Source organism: Trachypithecus francoisi, unplaced genomic scaffold, assembly GCF_009764315.1.
Source record: "Trachypithecus francoisi isolate TF-2019V2 unplaced genomic scaffold, Tfra_2.0 Lachesis_group1, whole genome shotgun sequence".
NCBI classification, from domain to species: domain Eukaryota; kingdom Metazoa; phylum Chordata; class Mammalia; order Primates; family Cercopithecidae; genus Trachypithecus; species Trachypithecus francoisi.
In genome coordinates, this window is record NW_022681454.1 from 7,964,818 (window position 1) to 7,979,242 (window position 14,425).

Genomic DNA, 14,425 nt, shown 5'->3' on the forward strand with positions numbered 1-14,425 from the left:
GAGAGCCACAGTTGGCTGCAAAGAATGCTGCTAAATGTAGTCTTTACTTTGGGGGTGGCTGTAGGCTCAGCCAAAATGTCAGGCTTGTATTACCATAGAAAGAGAGGAGAGCGGATATCAGAACACACCAGCAGCGTGCCAACAGCCAAGGTGCAAAGTCACTTGAAAAAGACTCGGCTGGCACATCTTTCCATCTGGGCTCTGTTCTGGCTACAGGGAAGGAGAACACAGGGGCCCTGGAACAAGGGAGGTTGGAAAGACAGGGATTCCAGGGAGTAGCAAAACATGGAAACAAATCTAGGAATAATTAGGACAAGCAGCTAAATGTGATGTTTAATGCCAGCCACAATGAAGAACAAGTTTTCCGCTCTAGTCGCTCATAAATTCAAAACAGCTTCAAGGAAGGAGAAGCAGCTTGAAAAACTTTTGTGAGTATATAAATATGGCGACAGAATATGTTATATATTATTTATACATATATATATAGAGAGAGAGAGAGAGAGACAGGCACAAAGACAGAGAGACAAAGAGAAGTGACACCTCAACTAAAATTGGTCTTTATTTTATATCTGTATTTGTGTCTGCTGATTATTGAGCAGTTGAACATTGGTGTTGCTGTTTATTTGTTTGTTTGTTTGTTTATTTATTTTTTGAGACAGAGTCTTGCTCTTTCGCTGTCACCCCAGGCTGGAGTGCAGTGGTGCAATCTCGACTCACTGCAACCTCTGCCTCCCGAGTTCAAGTGATTCTCCCGCCTCAGCCTCTCAAGCAGCCTCTCAACAGGCACCCGCCACCATGCTCGGACAATTTTTAATTTTTATTTTCAGTAGAGATGGGGTTTTACCATGTTGGCCAGGCTGGTCTCAAACTCCTGACCTCAGGTGATCTGTCCTCCTTGACCTCTCAAAGTGCTGGAATTACAGGCGTGAGCCACCTTGCCCAGCCTGGTGTTGCTCTTTAAATGAAAGCAACCTTGTGTGCAATCTCCTCCCTCCTTCATTCCTCAAAGCTTTAGGACATCTCTGCTTTCCACCAGGCCTGGCCCCAAGCCAGGGCCAGGATACAGATGCTACAAAGACTCCAGCTTCTCCCCCAGGAATATGTGCGCCCCCTAGAAAGGCATAACCACTAGGCCTACCTATCGGTTCACAGCAGCACCACAGGGCTAAAGGCATTCTGGAACCTTCTGTCATTGTGTATCAACAGTCAGGTGCTCCTGTCTTGATGGCCTGGTAAGAAAACATCCACTCTGGAGGAAGACAGTCCTGGGTTCAAATGCTTCCTCTGCAGCTTCCTATTCATGCAGCCTTACAGGAAAGAGCTTTGCCTTACATGTGAGGCTGGCACAGTGTTGAGAGCAACAGTCTTGGGAACCAGGTGGATCTGGCCATCACATAGGCCCTGACTCTTCTAGGGTGACCAACTGTCCTAGTTTGCCCAGAATAGAAGGTTTCCAAAGATGCAGAAATTTCAGTGCTGAAACCCCACCAGTCCCAAGCAAATCAGGACAGTTGATTGCCCTGCTACCAGACACATGCTCCAGGGCAAGTTACTTAATGCTCTGAGGCTCAATTTCCTTGCATATAAAAATGGGCCTAATAATGTCTATCTTGCGGGAGAGCTGTAGGGAATAGAAATAGTGCCTCATGCAGAGTAATCATCAGAATTATTATTAATATTATTAACTTCTCCCCCTCACTGCCTGGGCACCTCTTTTATAATAGCCAATGTCTCAGTTTACCAGAAGGGTCCACACAGCTCTATCAGGCCATTACAAAGCAGCAAAAGTGAAGGGCTTTCTCCCTAATGCATTGTTTTCCTATGCAGGGGTCAAGGAGACTCCCAGCCTCCAGGGTTCCCCACATCTCTGGGCCTGAGTGAGCTCTCAGTGTCCCTCCAGCATTGCTGAGGCCTTGAGTCAGTTGTTAACCTTCCCTCCAACCCCAAGACCACGTGGCTTTGTTCATTAAGGCTGTTGTTTGGCTCTACAGCTCTGAGACAACGCCGAGTATGACTTTGTCCACCCTCATCTTGATTGCATTCACAAGTACTTCTTAAAATCAATTACCAAGAAAAAAAAAAAGTCAGATACATGTTGGTGTCTCTTTGTTGCAAGAAAAAAATTCAGTATTCGTTCCAAGTAAAATTACTTCATAACTCAATAATTTCATCCAGCCTCCCAGGCCCCCAGAAGGCACCCAAATACTTAGCATGTGGCTAAGTGCAGCACTCAGAGAAGGTGTGAATTTGCAAGAATGTGGAAGTTTCATTCAACTTTCTCAGTTTCATCACAAATGACTGTCTTCCTCCTTTCTGGGCCCAGTCCTCCAGACGTCAGAACAAGAAACAGGCACATTGACTGCGAACCCGAGACTTTTGTGAAGACAGGGAGGGTACTAAAGGAAAAATGCCAAAGCCTTTTCTTTTCTTTTCTTTTTTTATTATTATTATACTTTAAGTTCTGGGATACATGTGCAGAACGTGCAGGTTACATAGGCATACACCTGCCATAGTGGTTTGCTGTACCCATCAACCCATCATCTGCATTAGGCATTTGTCCTAATGCTATCCTTCCCCTAGCCCCACACCCCTCAACAGGCCCCAGTGTCTGATGTTCCCCTCCCTATGTCCATGTGTTCTCATTGTTCAGCTTCCACTTACGAGTGAGAACATGTGCTGTTGGTTTTCTGCTCCTGTGTTAGTTTGCTGAGAATCATGCTTTCCGGCTTCATCCATGTCCCTGCAAAGAACATGAATTCATCCTTTTTTATGGCTACATAGTATTCCATGGTGTATATGCACCACATTTTCTTTATCCAATTAATCATTGATGGGCATTTGGGTCGGTTCCAAGTCTTAGATATTGTAAATAGTGCTTCAATAAACATATGTGTGCATGTGTCTTTACAGTAGAATGATTTATAATCTTTTGGGTATATATCCAGTAATGGGGTTGCTGGTTCAAATGGTATTTCTGGTTCTAGATCCTTGAGAAATCGCCACAATGTCTTCCATAATGGTTGAACTACTTTACACTCTCTCACTGTGGTTTTGGCTTGCATTTCTCTAATGATCAGTGATGATGAGCTTTTTTTCATGTTTGTTGGCCACATAAATGCCTTCTTTTGAGAAGTGTCTGTTCATATCCTTTGCTCACTTTTTGATGGGGTTGTTTGTTTTTTCTTGTAAATTTGTTTAAATTCCTTGTAGATTCTGGATATTGGCCCTTTGTCAGATGGATAGATTGCAAAATTTTTCTCCCATTCTGTAGGTTGCCTGTTCACTCTGATGCTAATTTCTTCTGCTGTGCAGAAGTTCTTTAGTTTATTTAGAGCCTATTTGTCAATTTTGACTTTTGTTGCCATTGCTTTTGGTGTTTTAGTCATGAAGTCTTTGCCCATACCTATGTTTTGAATGGTATTGCCTAGGGTTTCTACTAGGCTTTTTATGGTTTTAGGTCTTACATTTAAATCTGTAATCGATCTTGAGTTAATTTTTGTATAAGATGTAAGGAAGGGGTCCAGTTTCAGTTTTCTGCATATGGCTAGCCAGTTTTCCCAATACAATTTATTAAATAGAGAATCCTTTCCCCATTGCTTGTTTTTGTCAGATTAGTCAAAGATCAGATGTTTGTAGATGTGTGGCATTATTTCTGAGGTATCTGTTCTGTTCCTTTGGTGTATATATTTGTTTTAATACCAGTACTATGCTGTTTTGGTTACTGTAGCCTTGTAGTATAGTTTGAAGTCAGGTAGCATGATGCTTTGTTCTTTTTGCTTAGGATTGTCTTGGCTATACAGGCTCTTTTTTGGTTCCAGATGAAATTTAAAGTAGTTTCTTCTTATTCTGTGAAGAAAGTAGCTTGATGGGGATAGCATTGAATCTATAATTTACTTTGGGCAGTAGGGCCATTTTCATGATATTGATTCTTCCTATCCATGAGCATAGAATGTTTTTCCATTTGTTTGTGTCCTCTCTTATTTCTTTGAGCAGTGGTTTGTAGTTCTCCTTGAAGAGGTCCTTCATATCCCTTGTAAGCTGTATTCCTAGATATTTTATTATGAATGGGAGTTCACTCATGATTTAGCTCTCTGTCTATTATTGGCATATAGGAATGCTTGTGGTTTTTGCACATTGGTTTTGTATTCCGAGACTTTGCTGAAATTGCTTATTAGCTTAGGAAGTTTGTAGGCTGAGACAATGGGGTTTTCTAAATATATAATCATGTCATCTGCAACCACAGACAATTTGACTTCCTCTCTTCCTATTTGAATACCATTTATTTCTTTCTCTTGCCTAATTGCCCTGGCCAGAACTTCCAATACTATGTCGAATAGCAGTGGTGAGAGAAGGCATCCTTGTCTCGTGCTGGTTTTCAGAGGGAATGTTTCCAGTTTTGCCTATTCAGAATGATATTGGCTGCGGGTTTGTCAAAATAGCTCTTATTATTTTGAGATACATTCCATTAATATTTAGTTTATTGAAAGTTTTTAACATTAAGGGATGCTGTATTTTATCAAAGGCCTTTTCTGCATCTATTGAGATAATCATGTGTTTTTGTCATTGGCTCTGTTTATTGATTTGTGTATGTTGAACCAACCTTGCATCCTAGGGATGAAGCTAACTTGATCATGATGGATAAGCTTTTTGACTTGCTACTGGATTCGGTTTGCCAGTATTTTATTGAGGATTTTCACACCGATGTTCATCAGGGATATTGACCTGAAATCTTTTTTTGTTGTGTCTCTGCCAGGTTTTGGTATCGGGATGATGCTGGCCTCATAAAATGAGTTAGGGAGGACTCCCTCTTCTTTGATGTTTGGCATAGTTTCAGAGGAAATGGTACCAGCTCCTCTTTGTATGTCTGGTAGAATTTGGCTGTGAATCCATCTGGTCCTGGGCTTTTTTTGGTTGGTAGGCTATTAATTACTGTCTCAATTTGAGAACGTGTTATTGGTCTATTCAGGGATTCTACTTCTTCCTGGTTTAGTCCTGGGAGGCTGTATGTGTCCAGAAATTTATCCATTTCTTCTAGGTTTTCTAGTTTATTTGCATAAAGCTGTTTACAGTATTCTCTGTTGGTAGTTTGTATTTCTGTGGGATTAGTGAAGATATCCCCTTTATCATTTTTTATTGTGTCTATTTTATTTTTCTCTCTTTTCTTCTTTATTAGCCTGGCTAGTCATCTATCTATTTTGCTAATTTTTTCAAAAAACCAGCTTCTGGATTCATTGATTTTTTGAAAGTTTTTTTTTGTGTTTGTGTCTCTATCTCCTCCAGTTCTGCTCTGATCTTAGTTATTTCTTGTCTTCTAGTAGCTTTTAAATTAGTTTGCCCTTGCTTCTCTAGCTCTTGTAATTGTGATGCTAGGGTGTATCAGTACCCCATTTGAAGGTCACCAACGTCAAAGACTAAACGTAGATAAACCCATGAAAATGATGAAAAACCAGTGCAAAAAGGCTGAAAATTCCAAAAACCAGATACCTCTTCTTCTGCAAAGGATTACAACTTCTTGCAAGCAAGGGAACAAAACTGGATGGAGAATAAGTTTGATGAATTAACAGAAGTAGGCTTCGGAAGGTGGATAATAACAAACTCCTCTGAGCTAAAGGAGCATGTTTTAACCCAATGCAAGGAAGCTAAGAACCTTGAAAAAACATTAGCGGAATTGCTAACTAGAATAAGAAGTTTAGAGAAGAACATAAATGACATAATGGAGCTGAAAAACACAGCATGAGAACTTCATGAAGAATTCACAGGTATCAATAGTTGAATCAATCAAGCAGAAGAAAGGATATCAGATATTGAAAATCAATGGAATTAAGTGTGAAGACAAGATTAGAGAAAAAAGAATGAAAAGGAATGAACAAAGACTCCAAGAAATATGGGACTTCATGAAAATACCAAGCCTACATTTTATTGGTGTACCTGAAAGTGGCTGGGAGAATGGAACCAAGTTGGGAAACACTCTTCAGTATATTATCTAGGAGAACTTCCCCAACCTAGACTTTTGTTCTCTTAAAGAAGGAAGCACACAGATATTGACCCTGTGAGAAGGTGATAAGCTTATCCTGGAGGTAAACCTGTGCTCTGGTTCCTCTCCTGAGGAAAATTTTAGAAAAGGTACTATAGATGGGGGCACGATTGATTTACACCGACCAAGACCCCAGCCCTGGAGCTGGGCTGGAGTCAGCCTCCGTTAAAACCCATGGCTACAAGAAGAAAGGTTGATGCTGAAACAAACTCTAGGTTCACTTGGAATGGAGGAAGTTGGAGCATAGCTAATAGTAATAAGTGAGTTCTTTGGAGTTGGTCACATGCCAGGCACTGTTGTAAGCGTCACCCTCATAGCAACTGAGTTGGCACAGCAGGCGCCATCAGCACCTGGCCCATGCCTTTCTGCCTACCCTAGAGTTCCCAAACATAGCCTTGACTTCCTGCGTCTCTGTGGCTGAGGGTGTTCTCTGGTCATAGGGGCGTGCTTGGTCCACACACGAGGTAGGTGGGGCATTCTGAGGCACTAACATCCTAAGAGCAGCCCACAGATAATGGATAAACACCCAGGTTCCTCACCCCACAGCGGAGCAGCTCTGAGGTGTGTTCCATGTACTTCGGCAGAGGCTCCTGGGGGATCAAGCCTGGTTGCCCTTGGTGAAGACCTGCCCATCTTCCCACTTGAATGAATTTACCTCCCTTCCTGTCTCACTTCTTGGTCCTGACCCCTGACTCCTGGGTCATCACCAAATAAATTACTTTAATCAAATCTATGTATTGGGATCTGCTTTGGGGGAATGCAATCTAATTATTGGCCACACTATTATTGTCCCTCTTTGATGGATGGGGTAGCCAGGTTTGGGGGTGTATTAGTCTGTTTTCACAGTGCTACAAAGAACTGCCTGAGACTGGATAATTTATAAAGGAAAGAGGTTTAATTGACTCACAGTTCCACATGGCTGGGGAGGCCACAGGAAACTTACAATCACGGCAGAAGGCAAAGGGGAAGCAGGCACCTTCTTCACAAGGCAGCAGTAGAGAGAAGAGCGAAAGGGGAACTTCCAAATACTTATAAAACCATCAGATCTTGTGAGAACTCACTCTCAGGAGAACAGCATGGGAGAAACTGCCCCCGTGATCCAATCACCCCCATTCCACTTGGAATGTCAAGTGATTTCTCTGAGCCTACACGGCTAGGAAGTGGCAAAACCAGGAAGGAACTGGAGCTCATGTCCGCATCTACATCATGATTGGCCCAAGACTCTAGCACCCTCAACCCCCAAGCTTTCTACGTGGTATTGGCTCACTGTTGGAGAAACCAATCCTGGAGGAAATTCTGCCATGAACAGTGATGAATGACTTTCATAAACATGAATCAGTTTCTGAGAAGGTGTCCTCTTGCCTGGGGTCCTACTTCAGATGGCCAAGTCAGAAGGACATAACCCCACTGCTGGGAAATCTAGGCCAGGTCAGATTCCATACATGCTTCAAAATGTGAGAGCCCCAGTCTGCTGGCGTGGTCTCGGAGCTGGAGGGAGCCGCAGCCTCCGAGTAGATCCCAACCCAGCATTCCATGGCCGTATCGTTTGGAAAGAAACTTTCACCAAACCTGATGGGAACCTCTCCTCCAGGGCTGCAAGGACAGGAAATGGGGTATGCAAGATCTGGAAGGTGGAAGCTGGCCACATCCCCCAAATGAGCAGATGCAAGACACTTCTTTATACATCAGGAAAACCAGGGTCCAGAGATGGTGAGTGACTCAAACAAGGTCCATCCCTTCATGAACTAGAGGAAGCCACAGCTCAGATCCACAAGTCCCAGCTCTCTGCCCACTTCCTTTTCCTCTTCACCATTTTACATTTAATAGGAAATTTGTTATTTGTCATGTTTGAGCCTGTTTTGTCTCCACAGCCCTCATCTTCCCTATGAGCACAATAGAGAAAAATTATTCTCTGTTTCCTAGGAGAGAAATCCAAGGCTTGGAGCCACTTGGATGGTCACTCAGGGCCATCAGCATCTACTAGCCAGGAAGAGGCTGGGACATTCGGGAGATAATGGAGAGAAGGAAATAGAAGCAAGAGGGCTGGGGCTCCCAGCAGTCTCATTACAGGGTCCCAAGGCCCAGCAGTCTTTTGGGGAGAAAAATCTGTTGGACTTGGACAAATCAGCTGCACAGTGTTAACCTTCCAGAGGCTGAACTCTCTCCCCATTTCCAGGAATCTAATCTTTGAATAACTTTTAAAAAATGAATCCTGAATAATTTTAGATGTTTGTAAGGATCTGGGTATATCATCACCTCTCCCCACACCCCCTACCCACCTCACTTCCATACCTCCCTGCAGATGTACATGCAGTAGGGGACTCAAAACAGAAAGCTGCAAAGGATTTCATTAACTGAAATATGACGGTAACTTTCTCAGGTCTTTCAGGGCGTGATGGCTCACACCTGTAATCCCAGAACTTTGGGAGGCCAAGGCAGGTGGATCACCCGAGATCAGGAGTTCAAGACCAGCCTGGGCAACATAATGAAACCCCATCTCTACTAAAAATACAAAATTAGCTGGGCGTGGTGGTGCGTGCCTGTATTCCCAGCTATCTGGGAGGCTGAGGCAGGAGAATCACCCGAACTCAGAACACAGAGGCTGCAGTGAGCTGAAATCCCGCCATTGCACTCCAGCCTGGGCAACAAGAGCAAAACTCCATCTCAAAACAAAACAAAACAAAACAAAAACAAAAACAAAAAAACACTTTCTCAGGTTTCTTCCCAATTCCATCTCTCTCTCCTACCATGAGACTACAGGGTAATTGGAGCATTCATAAAGCTCCGGAGTGTACCCAAGGAAACCATGGTCAATGTTCTTGATAGTTTGAGGTTTTTAGCCGGCAACTGAGCAGGTTGGCTTTGGGTCTTCTCAGAGTCCTGGGGTCCTCAAATAGAAAGCAGGGCCTGACAAAGTCTGAGACAAAGATTAGGGGTGTGGAAGAACATGGAAGCTTTGCTCTCCTAATTGCCAAGCCAGCGTTTTCCCCACCTCCTGTTAGTCCTTCATTTAGTCTTTCAAAAAGTGTGGGAGGTTGCCCCCACGAGCCTGCCCCAGTGGCTGTCTACTGTGCAGGAGCTCCTACGTGGGAGGAAATTGGAGGTGAGCACAGAGGAATGGGGTGGACCATTGTGAGATGGGGATGTCTACCTCTCCATGGGGGACAGGGGACGACACAGCTGAGTCCACCTGGGTGGGGAGGTGAGATTAGGAGGGCTTCACAGAGGAGGCGATTTGAGCTGAGGACTGTCACTTACCTGTGTGGATGGAAGACCACAATCTCATCCTGCCATCTCCTGCCACAAGAAAAAGTGCCAGGTGAAGAAGATGAGGAAAGGTGTTCAAGGCTAGGGGGATGTGAGGGTGATTTAGCTGTGACATCTGTCACCCCACTGAAGGCCAAAGTTGATTCAGCTGATCTGGCTGGCTAGGCAGGTGTCCCCTTCCTCCCTCACCACTCCATGTGCGTCCCTCCCAAAGCTGCACTTATGACCATCTCCAACAAAGGAGGACTGGTCTTCAGCCAAGGGTATATAAGTAGCTGCGCACCCTTGCTAGGGCCTCCAAAGAAGCTCTCAAGGTTTTGAAGGCTGAAGGAACCTAGTGAGCAAAGACACAGAGGCACATGCTTGGTGGGGCCTAGAATGTTCTAGAGTGCTAGAAACTGGAAATTTCTAGGACTCTAGAGCTTAGAATATTAAGAAAATCTTGGTGAGCGAGGAGACAGAGAGGATGGGAAGGAGCAGGTGGATCCTCAAGAGAATGTGGATGCCCGCCAACTGTGGCTGGTGTGAATGTGTGAATGGGGTGACAGACGGGGAGGGGTGGGGGAGGAGAAAGGGATACAGGAGAGACTGAGGCACCCAGGATGGCCAAGATGTGTGGGGTAGCTGTTATGTGCCAGCACTGTTTTGGGTATTCTCTATATACACTCTCACCCAGTCCCCCAGGATCCCCCAATATCCGCTTTAATAGATGGGGACCCTGGGGCATGGAGAAGATCATGAATGCACCCAGGATGCCATGGCTCAGAGCTGACAACTGAACTAAAGAGGGGCCAGATGCCCTGCAGGCTGTCACCTCAGGCCCATCCTGCCCTTCATCCCTGCCCAGGTTTGACCCAGCCCAGAATGAACACACTCCTCACTTGCTTCCCAAACTCCTATCAACATCTGACAACAACAGCAAGAGGGCCCAGAGGATCTGCTGCATGCTGCGGGCGTCGCCAAGTTCTTAATGTTACCCAGCTGTGCAGAGAGGTTGGCCGGCAGCCTGGCCTGGGCAACCGGCGGCGCCATGATTCACATGGGCTGAACGGTACCGAGTGAGTCACCAGCATCCCACAGCCAAGCCAGCCACTGGACTGTGAGCTGCTTGTGGGCATGGAGTGTGCTCCCTGGATGCCTGGCCTGCAGTGAGTTCTTGGTGCTACTGCTGCTGGGCTCCCTCAGCCTGTTCTATTGCATCCGCTTGCTTTGACCACTGGGCCTTTCTGCCCTCTGAGAGCTTCCCACTCTGGGTGTGGGTGTGTCCTCTCTGGACAGCTGAGTGGCAAGTGGCAGGCGCAACTGTGTCCAGGAACTCAAGGTTGCTTCCAAGGAAGTAAAGTCAGGCAAAGCCACCCAGGAAGTTGGATCCTCAAGATAATTGATTTACCCAGAATTCTGGGACACCAGGGCCCAGCTAATGAAACCATCCTCTTTAGTAAGATGGGCTCCAAGGTAACCAGGCAAAGGGAACTGAGCCCCCACCTCCCTACCCCCACACACCTGACAGCCTGTCCTTCACTGCACTAGCCTGCTGACCCTTGGGATGTTTTGCACATCACTTAAAGTGGGGCTCCAGTAGCCTTTCCCTGGGTTCCCATCTGCACAGTGAGACAGGCAGAGATGCACGGGGGAGAAAAGAGGAAAAAAATCCCAGTCCAGGCACTAAACCAAGGTGACCCCTGCTCAGCCACAAAGAGCCACTTGGCAGATCCATGCTCCAGGGCATGGACCTATCATGGCCCAGCCCTCAGCCCCTGGCTCTGCAGCCTGCTGGGCTCAGAGGCCTAGGGAAGCCTGAGGAGGGCCTGGGAATTGAGAGCCCAAGAACAGCTGAGAATGGTGAAGCTGGCACTTGCACTGAGTATTACAGGGTAATAGGAGTTTGCTTTTGTGGGGGTGGGGGCGAGGGTGTTGGGAGGGCATATGCAGAGGCTGGTGGGTAGGCAGCAGCGATCATTCTGTTGTGCAGGTAAGGACAGAGGGCATCTAGACTCTGGGACAGGGTGGAAGCTCAGTGGCCTTAGGCACAGGGTGATAGCGTGCACAGTCTCAGTAGCAAGCAAGGCATGAAGGTCTTCTACAGCATGGGCCACCAGGCAGGAAGAAGCCCAACTAGGCAGGCCAAGGAGTGGGAGGAGTGATATGGCTGCAGACCCAGGTCCCAGGGAGTACCTAGAGAGAGCCCTTTGTGCAATCCCAGCCCTCTCCCTCCTTGTCTGGTAGCAGCCCCCGTCTATCTGCTCACAGAGGTGTGTGAGAGATCTCCTGGCTGCCTGGTGTCTCATCTCTTAGACCACAGTCCTGGGCCCAAGGGGGAACTTGTACCCCAGGTGAGTCAACCTCATCCTTCCAAAGGATTTTTGAGGGAAGAGCAGGAGACAGAAGACCTTTTCCTCTTGAGTCAGGCATGGCTCCAGAGGCATGTCTCCCCAGTTAACTATAGCAGAAGAAAACTAAGCCACAGTGTGCAAAGAGAAGCAGGTACCCTGGTGGAGAAAATGTCACTCTGTGTTTCTGGCTGTGCTGGCCCTTCTGCAACATCCACTTCATGCTCCTTTTCCATCTTTGAGGACTTGAGCCAATAGATGTTCCTCTTGGACTTAAGCTGGTTACATTTGGCTTCTGGCATCTGCAACTGAAGGCACACAGCAACCCACTGAGATCCCACCCTTGAAGGATGTGACATTGTTGTCCTCCCCAGGCCACTCCCAGGGTCTGGTGCCATGTTTGTTGCTTGTTTTTCTGCCTCCTCTAACCCCTAGATTGTAAACTTAGAAGGCCAAAGCCTTACCCATTGGGGGCCTAGGGGAAGTGTTTCTTGCATTATTAACTAATCTAGGTTTTATGGCCCATGTTAGCCCAGTCCAACAGGGAGCGTGACGTCAGGGGTTACAGAAGGTAGCAGCCCGCAGAATCAATGAGGGTGGCAGCATCATAGTTCAGTTTGGAGTGGCCAGGGGGTGGGACTGACAGCTCAGAGTGGGGACAGCACCTGTGGGGACAGGTGAAGACAAGAGAGATGAGGGGCAGACACCCACCCCACGGGAGGCAAACAATGTATTGGCATTTATTTATTCATTTAACAAATACTTTGGAGCACCTATGATATGCCAGACACTGTTCCATGCACAAAGGATACAGCACTGAACCTCACAGATTCAGTCCCCACCCCTGTAAGGTTTACATCATGTAGAGGGGAAGTGGTATGGTTTGGTTGTGTGTTCCCACCCAAATCTCACCTTGAATTGTAATAATCCCCACATGTCAATGCAGGACCAGGTAGAGATAATTGAATCATGGAAGCAAATTTGCCCATGCTGTTCTCATGATAGCGAGTGAGCTCTCACAAGATCTGATGGTTTTATAAGGGGCTTCCCCCTTTGCTCAGCACTCATTCTCTCTCCTCCTGTGCTGTAAAGAGATACCTTCCACCATGATTGTAAGTTTCCTGAGGCCTCCCAAGCCATGTGGAACTGTGAGTTAATTAAACCTCTTTTCTTTGAAACTACTCAGTTTTGGGCAGTTCTTTATAGCAGCATGAGAATGGACTAATACAGGATATTGGTATCAGGAGTGGGGTGCTGCTATAAAGATACCTGAAAATGTGGAAGTGACTTTGGAACTGGGTAACAGGCAGAGGTTGGAACAGTTTGGAGAGCTCAGAAGAAGACAGGATGATGAGGGAAAGTTTGAAACTTCCTACAGACTTGTTGAATGGCTTTGACCAAAATGCTGATAGTGATATGGACAATAAAGTCCAAGCTGAGGTGGTCTCATATGGAGGTGAGGAACTTGTTGGGAACCTCTTAGGTGCAAAGGTGACTCTTGTTATGCTTTAGCAAAGAGATTGGTGGCATTTTGCTCCTGCCCTAGAGATCTGTGGAAGTTTAAACTTGAGAGACATGATTTAGGGTATCTGGCAGAAGAAAGTCTAAGTGGCAAAGTGTTCAAAAGGAAGCAGACCATAAAAGTGGAAAATTTGCAGCCTGATGATGCAATAGAAAAGAAAACTCCATTTTCTGTACAGAAATCCAAGCCTGCTGCAGAATTTTGCATAAGTAACAAAGAGCTGAATGTTAATCACCAAAACAATAGGGAAAACGTCTCCAGGGCATGGCAGACCTTCATGGCAGCCCCTCACATCACAGGCCCAGAGGCTTAGGAGGAAAAAATTGTTTCATGAGCTGGGCCCAGGGACCCTTTCTATGTGCAGCCTAGGGACTTGGTGACCTGTCTCCCTGCAGCTCCAGCCATGGCTAAAAGAGGCCAAGGTACAGCTCAGGCCATGGTTTCAGAGGGTGCAAGCCCCAAGCCTTGGCAGCTTCCATGTGGTGTTGAGCCTACAGGTGCACAGAAGTCAAGAATTGAAGTTCGAGAAACTCTGCCTAGATTTCAGAGGATGTATGGAAATGCCTCTATGTCCAGAGATAAGTCTGCTGCAGAAGTGGGGCTCTCATGGAGAACCTCTGCTAGGGTAGTGTGGAAGGGAGATGTGGGGTTGGAGCCCCCACACAGAGTCCCTACTAAGGCACTGCCTAGTGGAGCTGTGAGAAGAGGACCACCATCCTCCAGACCCCAGAATGGTAGATTCACTGATAGTTTGCACAATGTGCCTGGACAAGCCACAGGCACTCAATGCCAGCTTGTGAAAGCAGCCAGAAAGGAGGGCTGTACCTTGCAAAGTCACAGGGGCAGAACTGCCATGGGAACCCACCTTTTGCATCAGCGTGACCTAGATATAAGACATGGAATCAAAGGAGATAATTTTGGAACTTTAAGGTTTAATGATTACCCTATTGGATTTTACACTTGCATGGGGCCTGTAGCCCCTTTTTGTCCAAATTCTCCCATTTGGAATGGATGTATTTACCCAATACCTGTACCCCATTGTACCTAGGAAGTAACTAACTTGCTTTTGAATTTACAGGCTCATAGGTGGAAGGGACTTGTCTCAGATGAGACTTTGGACTTGCACTTTTGGGTTATTGTTGGAATGAGTTAAGACTTTGGGGGACTGTTGGAAGGACATGATTGTGTTTTGAAATGTGAGGACATGAGATTTGGAAGGGACCAGGGTTGGAATGATACGGTTTGGTTCTGTGTCCCCACTCAAATCTCACC

The 14,425-nt window shown here is 46.1% G+C and overlaps 1 long non-coding RNA gene across 1 annotated transcript in view; it reads right to left on the reverse strand.

The window, feature by feature from the left end:
• The window catches only part of LOC117086284, a 53,670-nt gene extending 44,025 nt beyond the window's left edge, over positions 1-9,645 (reverse strand). Inside the window, exon 1 of the long non-coding RNA XR_004438261.1 lies at positions 9,293-9,645. This is a non-coding gene — a long non-coding RNA (uncharacterized LOC117086284). The remainder of the gene's footprint in view (positions 1-9,292) is intronic.
• Between the last annotated feature and the right edge of the window lie 4,780 nt (positions 9,646-14,425).